The sequence below is a fragment of the Xyrauchen texanus genome, chromosome 20 (assembly GCF_025860055.1).
Source record: "Xyrauchen texanus isolate HMW12.3.18 chromosome 20, RBS_HiC_50CHRs, whole genome shotgun sequence".
Taxonomy (NCBI): domain Eukaryota; kingdom Metazoa; phylum Chordata; class Actinopteri; order Cypriniformes; family Catostomidae; genus Xyrauchen; species Xyrauchen texanus.
The window spans coordinates 10,655,593-10,662,788 of NC_068295.1; positions in this window are offsets into that span (position 1 = coordinate 10,655,593).

The following is a 7,196-nucleotide window of genomic DNA, read 5'->3' on the forward strand; positions in this document are numbered from 1 at the left end:
AAGCATCTACAGATAGTTGTAGTATAGTTGACTTGTTCCAATTTATTGAGCAGTGTGAAATAATAGAGAATTTATTCATGATGTTGAATGTTTCCTGTAGTGACACATGTGGGTTTTGTAAGTATAATAATAAATAATCTGCGTAAAGTCTAATTTTATGTTGTGAATTGGTATCCTGGATTCCCTTAATTTTAATTGTTTTGTAGTATTGCTGCTGCGAGTGGTTCGATGAAAATAGCAAATAGGGAAAGTGAGAGTGGGCATCCTTGTCTAGTTCCTGATGAAGTGTGAAGCTAGGTGAAGTGACCTGGTTTGTGATTACTGTGGCTGAGGTGTACAGCGTTTTAATCAAATGGATACACGACTCTTAGTCGTGTATCCATTGCATAGGGTGCTAAATAGAAAAAAATATATAAAGCAGATTTGATACATCCTTCAAGATCTGAGAAAATTGTATTTATCAAGATATTAAACAGTGTAGACTGATTACACTACCCTATGGGATACCATTATCAATTTCAATGTCCTTAGACACTTCCTCCCCAACCTTGACTTTAATTTTCCTGTCTGATAAAAGTCTATTATCTAATTATATAATCTCCCTCCCATACCCTTATTACTTAATTTAATGAGAAACCCTTCCCTCCACATGGAATAGTATACCTTTTCAATGTCAGAATAGACTATTGCCATTGACGCTTTCATTTTCATAGCCTTTTCCACAAGAGCGTCATTTGTGGATCTTCTTTTCTAAATCCCAACTGATACTTTCATAATAATCCTCTCTGTTCCAGAACATATGTTAATCTACTTACTATTATTTTTTCCATCCATTTACATAAATGTGAGGTCAAAGTTATGGGCCTGTAATTTACCGGATTAGCAGGATCTTTCCCTGGTTTGTTGAATGGAAATTGTATCGCCTCATTCCACATGTTCAGTATAACTCCTTCCCTCCATATTTTATTAAAGAGTCTCTGTATAATCTTCAAAGATTCCAAAGGCATCTGTCTAAACATGACATAAATTAATTGATCTTGTCCTGGGGCTGAATACCCAGTGAAATATCCACATCAAGAGCTGATATATCATCTTTTCTCTTTACCTTCACATTTTCATTTACTCTGATTGCCTGTTCTTTTTCTCGTCTATGTATATCTAGACGTTCACCATTGTGTATTGAAGCAAATGAGCATGAAGCGGTTCTGCAACTGCTTTCGGGTCCTTGAATAACATATAACCTGCGAGTAAGGGCAGCTGGTGGACTTTCTGGTGTCCCCCTAGGGAGTTGCTGACCACTACATCTTGCACATAATAGTTTACCTTTACATTGCTGAGCTATGTGTCCCATTCTTTGGCATTTATAACATCTAAGAGGATTCGGAAATAATTCCTGTACTCTAAAGCTCATATATCCATTTGCACAGTTTTTGTTCACCGTCAAACTTTTCTCAAACTGAATTAATACAGATAAGGTTTCCTTAATTTAACCATCCTTTTTACTCTTCAGTCTTGTCTTTTTTGACATCTTCCATTGACATGCTCAACGGGACTGAAATTACTCCTCTTTGACATAATTCCAGGTACGTGAGCTTTCATTCTTTAACCATTAAGTGTAGTCATTCCTAGTATCTTATCTTGCTGCTGTTTGTTGGACGCATATATCAATACACATTTATTGTTCAATAATCTAGCAGTTCTCTTACGAGAGGTTCTCTCGTATTGCGTAAGCTAGCTTACGCTACGGGAAAGATTAATCTTTTCTGAGATATTGAAGCCAAAAAATTATCCTTAATTTTTGTATCCATTGTCAACGCAGTGCGGCAGCTGCAGACCTTGAGCGGGCTAGCTAGCGAGCTCATAGGTTGCTCTGCGGCAACTGCTGCAGCCTATAGACGAGCTTGGCGAACTCGCATCCAATGAGAGGCGTCCAGCGCTCACTGCATCAAAGCCCGCCAAAATGGGCGTGACTAGAGTGCATATAAGCGTAGTTCATAGGCTGGAACCCTGATTTTCATCTCTTCAGCGAAGCTCTTCGCATCGCTGACCTGGAAGCCGCGTCGCCGTTCGAGGGGCATCAAGCAAGCGTGGACAGCTAGAAGAAGCCGGCCGTCTCAGCCACCTTCAGCCATCCTGCGAGCTACGCCATCCGACGACGTATCCTTTTTAAAGCAAGCTAGTTCTCACGAACTATTCACAAAAGAGTACGAGCGTCTTTTTCAAGATGCCTCGCTCCACTTGCACCTCATGTCGCGCCCTTCTCAGCACAGGAGACCGCCACATCATCTGCGCTCTCTGCCTGGGACTGGGGCACGCAGAGCTCGCCCTCGCTGAGGGCGGATGCGATTTCTGCGAGGAGCTACCGATGTCGACCCTGCGGGCTCGACTCGAAGCGCTCAAAGCAGAAACCGCCGCGCCGCCTTACCTTCAGCCGCGCAGGAAGAAGCGCCGCTCACAAAGGCTGCCGGAAACTGTGGTTGAAGCGACTGCCTAGCCGGAGCCTCACCCTCAAGCATCGCTTTCACCTTCCCCCCCCCAGAGCGGCCGCACTGCTGCCATCTCGGATGACGAGGCGGAGGATAAGGGCCGCTGTTGCATCATGGCTTCGGACAGCGAGGAGTGGTCAGGCTCCCAAGCCTCCTCCTCGGCCCAGGAATCCAGCAGGACCCGCGCCGGAGTCGAAGAGGAGTTAACACGCCTCCTCACACAGGCCGTCGACCGCCTCGGGCTCGAGTGGTCACCGCCCCCTGAGCAGGCACCCAACAGACTCGACGGCTGCTTTCTTCAAAGCCATCGCCGCTCTACACCCGCGGCCCGGGCCGCTCCCTTCCTGCCGGAATTACATACAGAGCTTGCAAAGTTGTGGAACGCTCCTTTTTCAGTCAGGACCCGTTCCCACGTCTCCACCTCTCTCGCATTGGTGGACGGCGCCACTGAGAGAGGCTACTCATCCATCCCCCCGGTCGAGGACTCGGTAGCAGCACACCTATGTCTGCCCTCCGCGAGATGGCGTTCCAAGCCTGTGCTCCCGTCTAAGGCCTGCAGAGCGACTTCCGCCTATGTTGGCCGCGCCTATTCCGCCGCCGGCCAAGCCGCATCTGCTCTGCACTCAATGGCCGTTTTACAGGTCCTACAAGCAGACCTTCTTCGGGAGTGGGATGAGAAAGGCAGGCACCCAGAGGCTGTTACTGATCTACGAAGCGCGACAGACCTCGCCCTTCGATTTAAGGTAACGCTGAAACCAGAGCAACCGAAGTCTTCCTAACTTTGTTGAACAAACGACGGCTCAGTCCCGCCGCGGCCGGACCACCGTCAAAGCTTTGCCCCCTGTCAGTCCCCTTCTCTCAGGCTGCTACAGTGGTGAATTTAGCAGCCAACAAGCCGGTGACACTGCCCGCTTGCCTGCACTCAAACGCCGTTGTCACGGCGACCCAAATAAATCTTGTAAAGAGCAAACATGTCTTATGTGTAGAAAAAGTGCCCACAACCCAGTGTTCGCCCCTACACACAAGCATAACACATCCCGTGCCCCTATCAGAGCACGCTCTCATAAAGCGATTCATGAACCGCTCGGCGTCAGAGTCAATGAAAGCGCCCACAAATGCGTCGTGGCGCCCATTCTCTGCCAGCTCTGTCACACGACCAGCCCTATGTGTAGAAAATGTGCCCACAATCCAGTGTTCACTTCTGCACACAAGCACTGCATGTCTCGTATCCCCACCAGAGCACGCTCACATAAAGCGATTACTGAACCGCTCGGCGTCAGCGTCAATGAAGGCACCCACAAGTGCGTCGTGCGCCCATTCTCTGCCTGCTCTGTTACACGGCCAGCAAACATTCCTCTGTGTGTAAGTCCCGTGCCCATGACTATGCTTGCGCATCACGTAACAGATGTGACTCTCTCCCCATTCATTCCAATCGGAAGTCACTCACAAAACAGCCTGTTCATGCTGTCTGCAAGCAATCATGCATGAACACACTAAACACGCTCACACATTTTGTTCAGCGCTCTGTGTGCGGCAATCAGAGCGAATTGGCCATTCACCCTCTAGCGTTACGCTTCAAAGCGTGGGAAGCTATTCCAGGGATATCCAAGTGGGTGTTAAGCACAATACAACAGGGCTATTTGCTACAGTTCGATCGCCGCCCTCCTCGCTTCAGAGGCGGCTCGAAACCACTGTGAACACGGAAGCAGCGTGCATGCTTCGTTCAGAAATAGCAAGCCTTCTGTGCAAAAGGGCCATAGAAAAGTGCCACCCTCTCTGAGCTGAGTCGGGGCTTTACAGCCGTTATTTTCTTGTTCCCAAGAAAGACGGCGGCCTCAGACCCATATTAGATCTCAGGGTTTTGAACAAGGTGCTTGCAAAAGACCGTTCAAAATGCTTACAATCAGGAAACTCCTCGCGCATGTGCGCCAGAGGGACTGGTTTATTTCTCTCGATCTGAAAGATGCATACTTTCAGATTCAGATAAATCCCGTCACAGGCCATTCTTGAGATTACGCCTGACGGCCAGGTTTATCAATACACCGTCCTTCCGTTCGGCCTGTCCTTAGCACCCCGTACTTTCACGAAGTGCATGGATGCGGCGCTCGCACCCCTCGGAGTCAGGGTTTGCGACTTCTGAACTATTTGGACGACTGGCTGATTATGGCTCAGTCACATATGGAGCTTCTGTCTCACAGAATCAGTTCTCCTCAGCCATCTGAACAGTTTGGGTCTTGCAGTCAATTGGACCAAGAGCTCACTACAGCCCAGTCAGACCATTTCCTTCCTGGGAATAGAACTAGACTCCGTGGCAATGGCGGCTCGCTTATCTACACAGCGCGCACGCCGTGTTCAGCGACTAGCCGCATCTTTTCAGATGAACAGCCTCACGCCTCTGAAGAAATTCCAGAGAGTGCTAGGTTACATGGCCTCAGCCGCAGCAGTACTTCAGCTGGGTTTACTGCACATCGCCCGCTTCAGCATTGGCTAAACACCCAGCGTCTCGCCGGGCTTGGGCCACAGGCGCCAGCCCATCAAGGTGACTCAGACCTGTATATCAGCTCTGCAGCCCTGGACAGTGGCCGAATGGTATCAGCGGGGAGTGACAATGGGAGCTGTATCTCGCCGAAAAGTCATCTCGACAGGCAGCGTCCAACACGGGTTGGAGCGCGGTCTCGCGAGGGCTCTCCGATTTTCAGCCTATGGTCAGTTCAGGAAAAGCTCCTTCACATAAATTGTCTGGAAATGATAGCGGTCGAGTGCGCGCGTGCGCTTTCTCCCGGTCATTCAGGGTCACCGCGTCCTGGTCCGTTCGGACAACAGATCTGTGGTATCCTACCTAAACCGTCAGGGCGGTGTCAGATCCAGGAACCTCTTCCATCTGACAAAGCGCATACTGAGTTGGTCCCAGTGCCACCTGCGCTCGCTGAAGGCGACGCGCGTGCCAGGCCACCTGAGCGACGGCCCGGACAGACTGTCCAGAGACAATATTCCCCCAGGGGAATGGTCCCTGCACGCTCAAACAGTCCAGGCGTTATGGCACCTATTCGGCAGAGCAGAGATAGACCTCTTTGCGTCCAAAGAGAACTCTCACTGCCCAATATTTTTCTCGAAAGCGAGGGCAGCTGGCCCAGGACTGGCCCAGACGCCCGCTTACGCCTTCCCTCCCGTCTCGCTATTGCCACAGGTAATGCAGAGGATCAGGAAGCAGCGTCACTCGGTGCTCCTCATAGCCCCGCGTTGGGAGAATCAGACATGGTTCCCGGAGCTTACGCAGCTGTCACTGACAGCGCCGTGGCCCATCCCAGTGAGAGCAGATCTCCTCTCTCAAGCTCGCGGCACAATCTGGCATCCCCACCCAGAGCGCTGAGGCTGCATGCGTGGGTGATCAGCGACTACCAGTCGCTCTGCCAGAAGGAGTAATAAACACCATCATACACGCTAGAGCCCCTTCCACGAGAAGACTCTATGCGTCAAAATGGTCTGTGTTCTCAAAATGGTGCACCGACAGAGACCTGGACCCGCGGACATGTGGGGTGTCGTCGCTGCTCGTATTTCTACAAGAGCTGCTGGATAAGGGCAGATCCCCATCCACGCTCAAAGTGTATGTGGCGGCCGTTGCGGCGTTCGCTGAACCCCTGCACGGCCAGTCATGGGGTAAAAACGAGCTGGTCATCCGCTTCCTCAGGGAGCTAGAAGGATGAACCCCCGCGCCCCCATCGGTTCCTATCTGGGATCTTTCTATAGTTCTCGAAACTATGAAAGCCCCCCCTTTCGAACCACTTCAATCCGTGGATTTGAAATACCTTTCACTCAAAACCGTTTTTCTGACTGCCCTGTCATCAGTCAAACGTGTGGGAGACCTTCATGCGCTGTCTGTCAGCGCTGCGTGTCTTGAGTTTGGACCAAGTGACTCCAAGGTCATTTTAAAGCCTAGACACGGCTATGTTCCCAAGGTGATCGGTACTCCTTTCAGAGCACAGGTCATTTCCCTATCGGCGCTGCCAGCACCCGATAGCGAACGCGACGCCAATCTCCTTTGCCCGGTCAGAGCACTGAGATTGTATACTGCGCGCTCCGCTGCTTTCAGACGCTCTGAGCAGCTTTTCATTTCGTTCGAGGGCGCACCAAAGGTCTCGCCGCCTCGAAACAGACACTATCTAGATGGATAGTGGACGCTATTGCTGCTGCATACGCGTCAAAAGACCTGCCATGCCCGTTGGGCATTAGGGCTCACTCCACTAGAGGCATGGCATCCTCGTGGGCATGGTCCAGCGGGATTTCCATTCACGACATATGTGTGGCAGCGGGATGGACTTCCCCTCCACCTTTGTCAGATTTTACAATATGGAAGTGCCTGCTCTGCAGGCAAACCTACTAGCGGTTTAATACGCTACAGCTCCCCTGGTGAGCTGCACTGATGGGACACATTCCACACAGACCGGCACCGCCGCTCTGTCGTTCCCTTCCCACTATGTGCTTATGTATTACACAATCAATGACCCGCATTCTTGCCGGCCAAATATTATTTCCCCACTCATAAGGGCTCCCCCGGGTCCCCCCTTAATTCCCTGGGGCTCATACAGTGGATGCTTGGCGCGCATGGCGTTGACAATGGCTTCCCGTAGCGTAAGCTAGCTTACGCAATACGAGAGAACCTCTCGTAAGAGAACGTATCGGTTACCTAACGTAACCTCGGTTCTCTCTAGA